This window comes from Giraffa tippelskirchi, chromosome 2 (assembly GCF_054371585.1).
Source record: "Giraffa tippelskirchi isolate mGirTip1 chromosome 2, T2T-mGirTip1v1.2.pri, whole genome shotgun sequence".
Classification (NCBI taxonomy): domain Eukaryota; kingdom Metazoa; phylum Chordata; class Mammalia; order Artiodactyla; family Giraffidae; genus Giraffa; species Giraffa tippelskirchi.
Window position 1 is genome coordinate 157,556,712 of NC_137276.1, and position 14,926 is coordinate 157,571,637.

Sequence of the window (14,926 nt, forward strand, 5' to 3'; positions counted from 1 at the left end):
AAGTTATACATATAGCCCTTATTGATAACAGGAGTGTAACCTTGTGAGAATCCCTGAAGCAAGGGACTCAGCTGGATTGGACATGGATTCCTGACCCATAGAAAATGGGAACTAATAAATGTGTGTTGTTTCAAACTGCTAAGTCTTCAAGCAGTTATGCAATAGATAATTAACACATTACTATATTAAAGGAAATGAAAGCAAGCTTGAAAAATATGTGTGGGGATAGCAAAGGTAAAAAGGAACCAAATATTTTTGGAAAAGTACCAAATAAATCTTTATAGAGAATAAAAAGTTATACAAAAAAATACAACAAAAGCTCAGAAGACAGGCTTTGCAGGAGACTGCTGATGAGAGAATTAAAAAACTAAGGGAAAAGCTTGAACAAAATGCAACAGAGAGAGAAAAACAAGAAATAACAAAAAGAAGTTAAAAGAAAGGTAGACTGGAGTACAGTCAATATTTTAAAACATATTGGCTGATAATTTTTCAGAACTAATGAAAGACATCAACCAAAAGTGTTAAGAAGGTCATTAGTATAAAAACTGGTGAATCTGTCTAGAGTCTGTGGTTTAGTAATGTTAATATTTTGAGTCTTAACAACTGTATCATGGTAATGCAAGATGTTAACACATGGGGAGGCTGGGTGGTATGGTACATGGAAACATTTCTACTGTCTTTGCAACTTCCCTGTAAATCAAAATTATTTCAAAAAAGTAAAGTCAATAAATGTATTTGTGAGAAAGTATTCATTGTAGCCTAATTTCTTATTACATACAATTTTTCCCTACTGTAAATAATAGAAGAAAAGATAAAATTTTTAAGTGGGAACTTAAAATTGTTAACTTTAAAATTGTTAAGTGGGAACATATTAAGCCAATAGACATGAAGTAGTTTAAACTGACAATTATCACTTTGGTGAGTATGTAATGCTAAGTCGCTTCAGTCGTGTCCGACTCTGTGCAACCCCATGGACAGCAGCCCACCAGGCTCCTCTGTCCCTGGGATTCTCCAGGCAAGAATACTGGAGTGGGTTGCCATTTCCTTCTCAAGGTGAGTATGTAAAAATTTCTTCTATTATAAGGTTAAATTGAAAAGCAGAATATATATATATATATATAAAATGATAGTGTAAATGTTGTAAGAATATATACATACGTATACCTAAAACTCTTGCACATACATAAGTTTGTATGCTTTTAAACAAATTCTAGAAGAAAATGCCAAAACACAAAATAGTGGATAATAGGATAATAATGTTTTTCACTTTAATGTATTTATATAATTTTTAAGATAAGTATAAAATATTTTCAAATACCACATATAATCTCTCAAAGCTAATGAGTCTAACATTCCATTATTTGGCAGTAAAATTAAATGAAAGGTTACAAACATAGCTCAAAACTTCATTTAACTTGAAGAAACAGTGAATTTGGAAGATTTAGTCCTTATGAAAAGAAGGAAAAGCCTTAAATTGCTTAAGATATAAAGATCTCTAATCACAACAGATTCATAGGTGATGGATTGATTAACTGCTATAACATGGCTTTTTAAAATAAGATGATTTTGAAACTATCAAATTCCTCTTTCTAATTAAAGCAAAGAAGAAAAAGGTGCATAATGTGTGTGCATGTGTTGGGGTAGGTGATGTGGATATTCTTGAAAATTCCTGAAAAGTGTTGGGGAAAGACATTTATGAAGTATAACATCAGGATAAGTGAAAAGGGCTTGTAAGGAATTAGAGTGGTAGATAGAGTCCATTGTAAGAACTTCAGCTCATTAATTCTGATTTTATCAACTCATTTGTCATCAGAGTTCTAGAAATGAATTTCCTTGTGATTCATTCTTCAGCTCGTGGGCCTGAATTCTGAGACATTCGATAAACCAGGGTTACTGAGGCCACATGTCTTTCATAGTCAGAAATACAAATTGATAGGCAATGATAAAGGTGTAGACCATGACAGGTTCAAATCTCAGAGTGTGGGTTTTTTGATGTAAAAATAATTTTATACGTTTTACTCTCTTGGGATGTTTATTTAGCTTGACTTGGTTCATTTTGTCCTCAATTTCAAACAAATTTAAGGCAGAATGTGGCTTAAATACATTATCAGTTATTTACATAAATCATCCCTGAAGGTATTTATCCTTTTTTTTTTAAACTTGAAGTTAGAGCTCCTATCAGAAATGTCATAATTGGTTACCCAAACACTGCTGCTGCTAAGTCACGTCAGTCGTGTCCGACTCTGTGCGACCCCATAGACGGCAGCCCGCCAGGCTCTGCCGTCCCTGGGATTCTCCAGGCAAGAACACTGGAGTGGGTTGCCATTTCCTTCTCCAATGCATGGAAGTGAAAAGTGAAAGTGAAGTCGCTCAGTCGTGTCCGACCCTCCGCGACCCCCTGGACTGCAGCCCACCAGGCTCCTCCGTCCATGGGATTTTCCAGGCAAGAGTACTGGAGTGGGGTGCCATTGCCTTCTCCGAACACTAAGTCCTGATTATTCTGTCAGCATTATAATTACTTTAATACCTTTCCAAAGAAGCCCACATTCACAGCACTTCAATATTAAAATCAAAAGAGTATATTTTTTAAAACTTCACAAACTTCCTCTCTCTAAGGAATATACAGTAGTCTTTCCTCCAATATTTGGAACATCAAGAATGGATTTAATGAGTGCATACAACTAACTTCAGTCTTAGAATTCAGGGGAAAAATACTGCAGGTTCATATGATGATTCTTTTTCTTTGCCCTTTTCTTCCTACCTAGTTGAGGTACTGCCAGACTGATTGTGCCATTGCATTTCTCTATTTTCCAAATTCATAACTGTTAAGTGCAGATTTCTGATGTAAAATGCTCACCATAAATGAGAAATCGTTTTAGCATAAATTTTAATTATCTTAAAACTCTCTTTAAAATTCTTTCTGTATTTAAGTGACAGGTGAATTTCATGTAGCATAGAACAAATTTTTGAGTTCAGTTTATCAAAGTGAATGCTTCTCCTTTTTTCTCTTGGAAAATAGCAATATTCAATGTGTTGACACCATTAACAGAGAGTAAAGAATAATTGGATTATAATGTTTTCAATGAAGTGGGTATGTTATTATCTCTCATTGACAGTTTTTATGAAGAGCAATGAAGTTGACTAAACTCAGGGTTGGCAGATGGTCTTGAGGATTCTGTGTTCTTTGAGAAAGTGTTGTCTTATGGCGAGCACTCCAGGCAACCTTGCTGGCTCAACAAAGCTAAGTGGGAACTTACTCCTTTTCTTTTTCACTGCATTCAGCCCCTTGTAAAAAAAATTATGTATAGAGATACATGTATACACAGAGAGCTAATTCCCTTCATGAGTTTGGTTTTCTTTATTTCAATATGGGTCTTTGAGTGAAAGCTCATGTAGAGGAAATTTAATCTACAACTGACGATAGGAGTTGGCTTTCAAAAGACAAGATATGGGCAGGGGGGATGTTTGAGGGGCTATGGCGCAGCAGGTAAGTTCTTAACAGTAAATCTCTACTGATTCTGCTGAACTATAGAATCAGTTCAGTTCAGCTGCTTAGTCATGTCCGACTCTTTGTGACCCCATGAATCGCAGCACACCAGGCCTCCCTGTCCATCACCAACTCCCTGAGTCCACCCAAACCCATGTCCATCGAGTCGGTGATGCCATCCGGCCATCTCATCCTCCATCGTCCCTTTCTCCTCCTGCCCTCAATCTTTCCCAGCATCAGGGTCTTTTCCAATGAGTCAATGACATACCACATATATTTTGGGAACCAAAGTTGGTCAGAATGTCAGACACTATACTGTCAGCTCTAAGAGGGAGGCAGTGTCATCCACCTATACAGCTACTTCCCACTCAGAGATAGACCATGCAACCCATTTACGTAGTTGATGAAAGCCTGTCTTGATTTGGATTGGTATTAATTCACATGATTGCAGTACCTTCCTAACTAATCTTCCCGTCTCCCTCTTGTCCCACCTCCAGTTCATTCTTCACAGACAGGAAAGAATAATTTAAAAAATCATTAATTGGATCACACCACGACTCTGTGTGAAAGCTTTCAGAACTGTTTATTACTTCTTAGAATAAGACCCAAACTCCTTTCCTGGCTTGCTATAATTTGGATCCTGAATATCTCACTTTCCTCTAGTGCCATCTCCCTTGTTCACCCTACTCTGGTTGCATGTCTTCTTTTGATCACTTTATTCCAATCTCTTTCCCACCTCAAAGTCCTACATATGCTATTCTACCTGGCATACTCTTCCTCCACTTCAACTTACTCACTCCTTGTCTCCCAGGTTGCGGCTTAAATGCCAGTTCTTCAGAGGGACCTTTCCCATCCATTTCATCTAAAGTAGCTTCATATCCGGAGAAGGTAATGGCACCCCACTCCAGTACTCTTGCCTGGAAAATCCCATGGATGGAGGAGCCTGGTAGGCTGCAGTCCATGGGGTCGCTAAGAGTCAGACATGACTGAGCGACTTCACTTTCACTTTTCACTTTCATGCATTGGAGAAGGAAATGGCAACCCACTCCAGTATTCTTGCCTGGAGAATCCCAGGGATGGGGAAGCCTTGTGGGCTGCCGTCTATGGGGTCGCACAGAGTCGGACACTACTGAAGCGACTTAGCAGCAGCAGCAGCAGCGGCAGCTGCAGCAGCTTCCTATCACTGCCACTCCCTCTCCCTCCCATTGTTCATAATTCAGTCTCTTCACTGGCTTATTTAATGGTACTTGTCACATTTACGTAATTGTATTGGTTTACTTGTTTGCTCTCCTTTCCTGAGTTCTGATAGAAGCTAGCATGTTATACAAAAATCTTCACGGTCTGTGCCCAGTTCTGTCTCTCCAGGCCTTTGCTCTAGACCTCCTTGTCTCCAGTCTTCCTGCTCTTTTCTTTCCAGACTTCTAACCAGATAGCCAGACCATTGCTCACTGCCTGGGCATTTTTTCACATCTGTTTATTTTATTATTTCAAGTCATTTCTCCTTCCTTACAAAGTAAATGACCAGGTTTACTGGTCACAACCCCACTCTTTGGGAAGCTTTGTCCTCTCTAATGGCTTCAAAACCAATTTCAAATGTGCTGGAAGCAACCACTTGTCCATTTTTGGCCTTCATTCACTTACACAGCTCATAAATAACATTTTATCATGAGGAAGATGAAAGCAGCCCCTGACTGGAACTGGTTGGACACCACCAGCCAAACCTTGGTATTTCTAGAAGCTGGCCTGGAACTCACATCTATTCCTTGCTGTCCTGCTATTAAATACTGACATAGTTTCACAAAGCATCAACATTAGACAAGGGCTTCCCATGACTGTGATGGATCAAGACAAAAGTAAGACCAGTCTGTAATCACTTATAAACACTGTAAAAAAAGATATACATGGTCCAAACCACAAAAAATGACCACACAACCTCTTATCATAGCTGAAATAATTGAGTATGGCTTCTTTGCCCAAGTATAGCTTTAGCTTCACTTCATTCATCTTGTCTTAAGATAAGATTTATCAAGATGCCCATTCATAGAATTATCTCACTTCCTGATATCTTCCAGGTCACAGTAAAGTCCCAATGCTTTGAACACGCCCCCAAATAGGGTAACATAAACCCAAATTCTATAGTAGGTCCTTTTTAACACTCTCTTACTGAGATGCTCCATAAATTCCCATGATCTTGCTATAACAATAAGTCCTACTTGTTCAGCTACAGGACTTTGTCATCTGTGGCTAGAAAGCACTGACAGTCTCTTTCATCTCCTTCAGCTTGTTTTTGGTACAAAGTCAAGGAGGTTTGCTGTTACAACAACTATAGTTGACAGGGGTTTCTGAGTTACCTGTTCATGCTGCTGACCAAGGGCATATGTCACGCATGGGCTTAATCTGGATATACCATTTTTATCTTTTGCTTGACCAATTCTGGGCTGACTCAATGATTTAGAAGAATTGAAATAACCCAGTTGATGTGAAGTTATAGATACATGGCCATTTAGTACCCCATGGTCTAGTATTCTGTGACCATCAAGAACTGGTAACACATCAGGAGCTGTGAAGTTGGTGCAAAAGTAATTGTGGTTTTGCATTGTTGAACTTTGCCATTCAATATTAGGATGCATTCTTAAATCAATGTAGTTATGTTATGCATCATTTTAATGCATTAAATGCACATTTCTAGCTTTATGTTTTTTTTCTAGACTTATTACTTGCTGTTAATTTTATATTTATTTTAGACTATAGAAATGATGTTAGACAAAAGCATATTCAACTAATTTTTTTATTCAAGTACAAAATGGGTCATAAATCAGCAGAGACAACTCTCAACATCAACAATGCATTCGGCCCAGGAACTGCTAACGAAAGTGCAGTGCAGTATTGATTCAAGAAGTCTTGCAAAGGAGACTAGAACCTTGAAGATGAGCAACATAGTGACTTGCCATCAGAAGTTGACAATGACCAATTGAGAGGATCATCGCAACTGATCCTTTTACAACTACAGGTGAAGTTGCTGAAGAACTCAACATTGACCATTTTGTGATGGTTCAGCATTTGAAGCAAATTGTAAAGGTGAAAAAGCTCAATAAGTGGGTGCCTCATGAACAGACGAAAAATCAAAAAAAATGTCATTTTGAAGTGTCATCTTCTTTTAGTCTATGCAGTAACAGTGAATCATTTATTGATTGGATTATGCATGCAATGAAAAAGTGGATTTTATACAACAACCAGTGGTGACAGTTTAGCAGCTGGACTGAAAAGAAGCTCCAAAGCACTTCCCAAAGCCAAACTTTCAATAAAAAAAAAGGTCATGATTATTATTTGGTGCTCCGCTTCCCGTCTAATCCACTACAGCTTTCTGAATCTTGGCAAGAGTATTACATCTTAAAAGTATGCTCAGCAAATCAATTATATGCACCAAAAGCTGCAAGGCTTGAAGCCAGCATTGGTCAACCAAAACGGCCCAATACTACTCCACAGCAACCCCTGACTGCACTTTACCTAACCAACACTTCAAAAGTAGAATCAATTGGGCTACAAAGTTTTGCCTCATCTGACATACTCACTCAACCTCTCAATAATTGACTACCACTTCTTCAAGCATCTCGACAACTTTTTGCAGGGAAAATGCTTCCGCAACCAGCAGGAGGCAGAAAATGCTTTCTAAGAGTTCATCAAATCTGAAAGCAAAGATTTTTGCCCTACAGGAGTAAGCAGACTTATTTCTCATTGGCAAAAATGTGTTGATTGCAATGGTTCCTATTTTGACTAATAAAGATATGTTTGAGTCTAATTATAATGATATAAAATTCACGGTCCAAAATGGCAATCACTTTTGTACCAACTTAAATATTTTACCAAAAGATATATTATTTTATCTAGAACATCAGGGTTTGCATTGTGATTCTCTCACTGGGGCCTGCCATAACCTCCACACTGCATATTTTTTCATTAGACACCTGAACTCTTCCATGTTATCCAATATATGGGCCAGATCACTATTCTTAGATATGGAACATGTTTCCCCTCAAACACAAAAACAGCTACCAGACTCCCTTGCTTCCTTCCTTGTGGCAGGGGATGCAAGATGCAGCACTTTCTTTTTGGAAGGCTTATTTTGACAAACTCCTGACCACTGGATCCCTAAAACTTCACTGAAAGTATCAGGATTCTACATTTTCTTAGGGCTCCTCCCTGTGTCCTGGATCACATGTAACTTATCAAGTTTTCTAGCAAGGCCATCTCTTGTTTGTCCTGCCTGATCTACACAATGTTACTGATGTAAAGCACCCATGTGATCTCCTGTGGGTTGATCAGGCAGCCCAGATAACTTCATTCTATAATACAACAAAGAGCAGAGTCAACATAGCCCTGAGGCAAATCTACAAACGAATATTTTTGCATGTCCCATGTGAATGTGACCTATTATCTTCCTTTATAATCAGAATGGAGAAGAATGCATTTACCAAATCAATATCTGCATATCATATACTTAAGAGGTTGTTAATCTGTTTTAGTATAGATATCCTCTCTGGCATATCATTGCAATCAGGGCTACTACTTAATTGAGATTTCAAGAATCTATACTTAGTCTACAGACCCCTTTGAGTTCTGCAGGGGCCATGTATATAAATCAGAGTTGTGATCAGGATATTCCCTCAACTTCTGCCCCATCCCTTAAGCTATTTAACGATGTTATTAATTATTATTCTTCCTGGAATGTGATATTACTTTTTATGTACTCCTATGGCCAAATGAAGTAGAAGGCAGTTTCAGAGGTTTCCACTTGAACTTTCCCATTCTGATAGTTCTGACTCCACAAGATAAATACCCACTGTGGGTATTATTCTGTCAAGTATAATAATTTCAATCACTTGATGACTAGAAAAGTGACCACTGGATGAGTCTCCAGATTCATTGATTCATTGGATTCACTTATACAATGGTTTCATTATCAGATGGATTTGAACCAGAATTTTACTTATTATCTGATCGTGTGAGCTTCCACATCAACAGGTTACCCTGCTTACGACATAAGGTCTCTGGGTATTGATGTCAGCTCAGATCTCCTGTACCCAGGTCAGTAGCTGTAGGCAAGACTGTCTATACAATTTGCAAGTTCCAGTACTAATGAAAATGTGGGGCCACTTGTTTAAAATTTTCAAGAGGGTGACAATAGAGCCTTAAACCAAGTTATAAACCCTTCCAAATAGAGCACACCCTTGTGGCTGGCCCTGGCTCTAGGTCTCTTCAAGGGAGCCTGAAGGCATTGTCATGGTATATACATGTCAGAGCATTAGATGTTTCTATTTCCCAGGAATCCAACCAGCTCTTCAGTCTACGGATTCTAGATGTAAGAATTAACTCAAGTCTCCACAAATCAAGTAAAAAACTCTGACTTTGACCATCTATTGACCATTTTCACAACTCCCTGCAGGCCAACCCCCATTGGCCGCACCTCCAACCTTTCTGGTCATTGTGGTACATATGATCTCCTAGAATCTGACAATGGAGAACCATCATCTGGATTCTATTAGCTGGTGGTGAATGGACATCACTGCTATGAATATCATTGATCCCACTGAGTTCCCTGGTTCCTTCCATCATGTGAGAACACAAAGAGAAGTTTGTAACCCAGAAGACAGCCCTTCTATAACCATGCTGGGACCCAGATCTCAAACTCCTAGGTTCCAGAATTGTGAGAAATAAAGGTATATCATTCATAAACCATCCAGTTTGTGGTGCTTTGTTGTAACCATCTCAACTAAGACAAAAAGTCTACAAAACCAACTACCAGAGGCATCTACTTAATGTCCCCGGCCCACATTTCAGGGTCTCAGGTATTTCCAATCCGCTTTGGTCAACCATTTAAATGTCTCTTGAGCTCTGCCTTCAGGAAACTAAGATCATGGCATCTTGTCCCATCACTTCGTGGCAAATAGATGGGGAAACAATGGAAACAGTGACAGACTTTATTTTGGGAGGCTCCAAAATCACTGCAGATGGTAACTGCAGCCATGAAATTAAAAGACACTTGCTCCTTGGAAGAAAAGTTATGACCAAACTAGACAGCATATTAAAAAGCAGAGACATTACTTTGCCAACAAAGGTCCATCTAATCAAAGCTATGATTTTTCCAGTAGTCATGTATGGATGTGAGAGTTGGACTATAAAGAAAGATGAGTGCCGAAGAATTGATGCTTTTGAACTGTGGTGTTGCAGAAGACTCTTGAGCGTCTCTTGGACAGCAAAGAGAGCCAAACATTCCATCCTAAAGGAAAGCAATCCTGAATATTCATTGGAAGGACTGATGCGGAAGCTGAAACTCCAATACTTTGGCCACCTGATGTGAAGAGCTGACTCATTTGAAAAGACTCTGATGCTGGGAAAGATTGAAGGTGTGAGGAAAAGGGGACAACAGAGGATGAGATGGTTGAATGGGATCACCAACACAATGGACATGAGCTTGAGCAGGCTCTGGGAGTTGGTGATGGACAGGCAAGCCTGGTGTGCAGCAGTCCATGGGTTCGCAAAGAGTCAGACACAACTGAGTGACTGAACTGAACTGAACTGAACTGAACTCTGTGACTTGATCAGGGGCTCGGTCTGCAGCTTATCTTTGTTTATTTTTGCAAAGAGGCCCTCACCTCTTTGTAAGCTATCTAAGACTCAATCTGACTCTCATACTTAGCCTTTAACTGCTTGTTAAGAGCCCTTCAGCTGAAGCTGAAGCTCCAATACTTTGACCACCTGATGAGAAGAACTGACTCATTGGAAAAAACCCTGATGCTGGGAAAGATTGAAGGCAGGAAGAGAAGGGGACGATAGAGAATGAGACGGTTGGATGGAATCATCAACTCGATGGACATGAGTTTGAGCAAGATCCAGGAGTTGGTGATGGACCAGGAAGCCTGGAATGCTGCATTCCATGGGGTCACAAAGAGTTAGGTATCACTGAGTGACTGAACTGACTGAAGAGCCCTTAGTTTCTCAATATCCCTCTGAAGCATGTCAGCTCAACCTAGCAGTAACCATACAATATACTTCCTTGTATGAATTATTTTCCTTATCTTCCTAAAAGCTTAAATCTTAGAATCTGCAAGTCTTCCCCTAAAATGGATATTTTCCCAGGTAAACATTGATGAAATCTACAGCAATTGGACCTCCATTTTGGAGCAGAAACAATCCCCGCTCCACATAACTCTGATGCCATCCTGCTTGCTTGATATGTTGAGTGAGTCAGTTCTAAACACCTACCTTCTATCTGCATTCTTGAACCATGCTTAGGACCACTTGTTTCACTCTGTGTTCTGTGAGAAACAGACCTCAAGATGGAATTGGATGTGCAAAAGATGGACTAGGAAGAGTGCTTTTAGAGGATAATGATGAGAAAACAGAAGGGGACTATGTCAGAGGGTAATACAAACATTTTCTGATGAAGAGAAGAAAATAAAAAGAATTCAGTAGAGTTTCAGACCAAAGTGCAGTTTTGAGATAGGTTTAGTCAGATCAATGTGGTACTCTTGAGTCAAAAGCACCCATTGAAGGTGTCCTATGTGTTGACAGAATGGTCCTCATTTTGTAGCCCCACTAGATTCAGTGCTTTGCTGGGAGGAGGTTGGATGTACAATGGCCTCAGTGACAAGGAATAAGGATGGAAGGGCAGCAGCTGTGGCTGTTGGTCAATGATGTGCTCTGCATTAAAAGGGCTGAGCTGTGTATTTCCATGACCACCATGATCTGCCTCACAAATGTCTCACAAAAGCCTTTTTTTTCCCCCTCCTGAGCCAATGGTTGGCAGTGGACAGAATTCATTGTGAAACACTGCACCCTGACCTGGTAACCCTGGCCACATTCTTCCACTCTCATCCAACCAACCCATGTAAACTGTTTGAGTTCCATTCAACCTCTAATACCACACTTCAGGCATATTTCAAATCAGAGCAATCATTTATTTCCCATTTCTTAGCAGAAGTTCTCCACATAGAAACAAACCCATCAGAAAACTGAGACATATTCTTTGGTGTCTATTTATCCTGGCATAATTTTTGTCACCCTCTTATTATGGACACCTTCCAGAGACAAATTCTACATGAAGGTATTTTTAATGGTCATTTCTCATAAATTTTTATTTTATACATTTACTATCAAAATGAAGCATTTTTACTGTACAAAATTCAAAAATTACAAAAAGGTATTGGAGCAAGAAAATATTTTTTTCACTCTATAATCTCATCTACTCAGAAATACTGTTAAGAGTTTATTAACTTTCTTTCCCTTGTTTTGCTTTTGTGATAGTGTCCATATAAATTATCCACATGGTGACAATACACTGCCTATGTTGTTCTATTTCTTCCATTAGCAAGCTTTTTAAATTTACTTTTAAAATAATTTTGCTTTGTTTTTTTGCCTTATCAGATAGAAAATAAGCAAATTAAAGAATGCTGTCTAATAAATACTCTCTGTATATAATTATCATGTATATATTAATATATATTTATTGTTGTTCAGTTGCTAAATCATGTCCGACTCTATGTGATCTCATGAAATGCAGCATGCCAGGCTTCCTTGTCCTTCGCTATCTCCCGGAGTTTGCTCAAACCCTTGTCCATCGAGTTGGTGATGCCACCAAACCATCTCATCCTCTGTCATCCCCTTCTCCCCTTGCCTTCATTCTTTCCCAGCATCAGGGTCTTTTCAGATGAGTCAGTTCTTCACATCAGGTTGCCAAAGTATTGGAGCTTCAGCTTCAGCATCAGTCCTTCCAATGAGAATTCAGGGTTTATTTCCTTTAGGATTGACTGGTTTGATCTCTTTGCTGTACAAGGAACTCTCAAGAGTCTTCTCCAGAACCATAATTCAAAATATATTATATATGTATATACACTTATATGCATATTTTCGGGTAATATTTTTAAATATACACATATATACGTATATTATCATATGTATACATATATCTCTTTATAAATGTCACCACTATATCTTGTGGCTCTCTCTCTCTTCCCCCTCCATATATTTCTCTTTATGAATGTATAGGCAGAATCTTACAATCTGAAAAAGAAAGATGATTTTTACTTTGAAAATATATGTCTTGTAATCATTATCCTAACAAAAATAGTCATTCAGGCCCATGGGGAAAAGTACTTACTCTATTCAAACATGTAGTATAAGTCACATGAGGAGGGATCCATATGGTCTAAAGTGCTCAGTGGCTGAGTGGCAGAACAGCATGTTACCTACCCAAAGGCAGCCAGGAGTAGTTGTGCTCTCAGACTGATGTTATTTCTCCAAGGTCACGCTTTAAACTGACTCCTTAGTAACTTGGCACAGAGATGTTACTGTAAACAAGACCCACTCAAGGGTTGTCCCATGTGGATTCCCCTGTAAGGACTCTCTGAGAATTCACTTCCATCTCACAGAAGCATTTTATCAGTGCATCTACTCCCACATGCTTAAACAGCGTGCACAACCCAGATTTCAAAATAAGCAAAGTTAACATTCTTGACTCCCAGCCCAAATGTGGGTGCTCATCATGAGCTCATGCCTTCCTTTGGGGATTGGCATTTGTGGTACTTGTGTTATCACAGGCTGACTGGCCCAGGAAAAAGACACCAAGAGACATGTGCTAGAGACCATGTACAGATCTCTAAGACATAAAAATATGCACAATGCATTCTAGATCTTTTTATATTTTTTGGGGGGGGTGTCAAAAGTATGGTGATAATTTCAGAGAAACAGGTTTACCTGAGTTCCAGCCACAGCGCAGTTCCATCATTGTCTGGCTAGATGATTAATGCCGTCACTATCTCTTCCTCTGTACAACAGAGGCAATAACACCTCTTTTGTGTCCCCATGGACTGAAGCCTGCCAAGCTCCTCTGGTTCATGGGATTTTCCAAGCAAGAGTCCTGGAGTGGATTGCCATTTCCTTCTGCAATAACACCTAACTTGTCTAATCCTGGAGTTTTTTTTACTGATTATCTAGATAGATAAAGGACATAAAATATTTAGTAAGTGCCAAATGCTATAAAAACGCTGGGTTTGTAGATGTGCTATAAGGAAAGAAGAGACAGTATTTTAATTACCTTTATTTTCCCAGAGTTTGGCACAACACAAGGCATACCATAGGCACCTAAGTCATGATATTTTATTGAGCAAATGGACTAATGTCTAGAAGTAAGTAAAGCTGGATCCAGTGCAGGCCACTGCCACTGTGGGTTATGTGATTGTGTGACTGTGAGTTTGTTTCTCAAGCTTTCTGATGCACACAATGGAGGAAATGACACCACTAGTCCTGGCACATCTATATGACATTCGGGAGACTCAGATAAGATAATGTCTGTGAAAGTGTTCTGCAAAATTTAAACCACTATGCACATGCTTGTTATTTTTAAGCCATTTGCTGGGACTTTTTTCTAAGCAAATGAACTCTAAATTCCTTTTGAACTTTGAGTATAGCTAATTTTCAGAAAAAAAGTTTTTTTTAATGTCTCTTACTTCCTCTTTTGGGAGCTGTGCTGCATTGGTAAACAACATATCTCACAAAGGGCTATATACCAGAAAAGAACCCAGTGGTTTAGAAAATCTTCCCCACAGCTTTTGGTAGTCACAAGTTTATACAGATCGGGTCTTTTATTCTTGGCTCTCACCCACTCCTCTCCTTCCACAAATGATGGCTTTTGTGACTTCCTGATGATCAGTACTTAAACAATAAGGCACAAATTTGTGAATGTGTGTCTGAAGTAAAGTTCTGCCACAGCTCTCTCTGGGCTCAAATCCTAGGAAAGTAAGTAAGAATGCTACATTCTATCCTCTCCCACCTACACACATGTTTCATGCATTCTAGTAAACATATTGTTATCTTATCAGTTTAATCAGGCACCAGATATCCTAGTGGGCAAACTGGTCATCAGCAAATCAGGGACACAGCTCTGCAAAAGTCTTTTTTTTTTTTTTTGGTCTGTGAAGCTTAAGATGCAAAAAAGCAAAGAAAATCATTCTCAACTCTACTGCATCAGTAAGATCCAGTAATCTACTTGCTGCCCACAGCTCCCAGCACACAGAGGAAGCCCTTAAGGAATGTGCATGTTGAATCTGTTGATTAAATGTCAAATTAATGAGTACATAGAGTCTTACAAGAGATTTATGCTGGAAACCGCTAGAAATTCAAGTCTCATTACAATATAATCTGTTGTCCTTTATTTGTAATAAACAATCAAACAAATGCATTAGATTCTGAGTCTAGAAGCTCAAGGTCACTTTATTTTAAATATTATCATTTCCCCTTATTCTTTCAACCAATAAAAATTTTATACCTATGATGTGCTACATATAACAAGAGCCTAAGCTATAATTATGGATAAAAAGTAATAGGTTGCTTAGAAGTTCACAGACAAATATATGCAGAACATCATGTAAAACATTTTGTGAA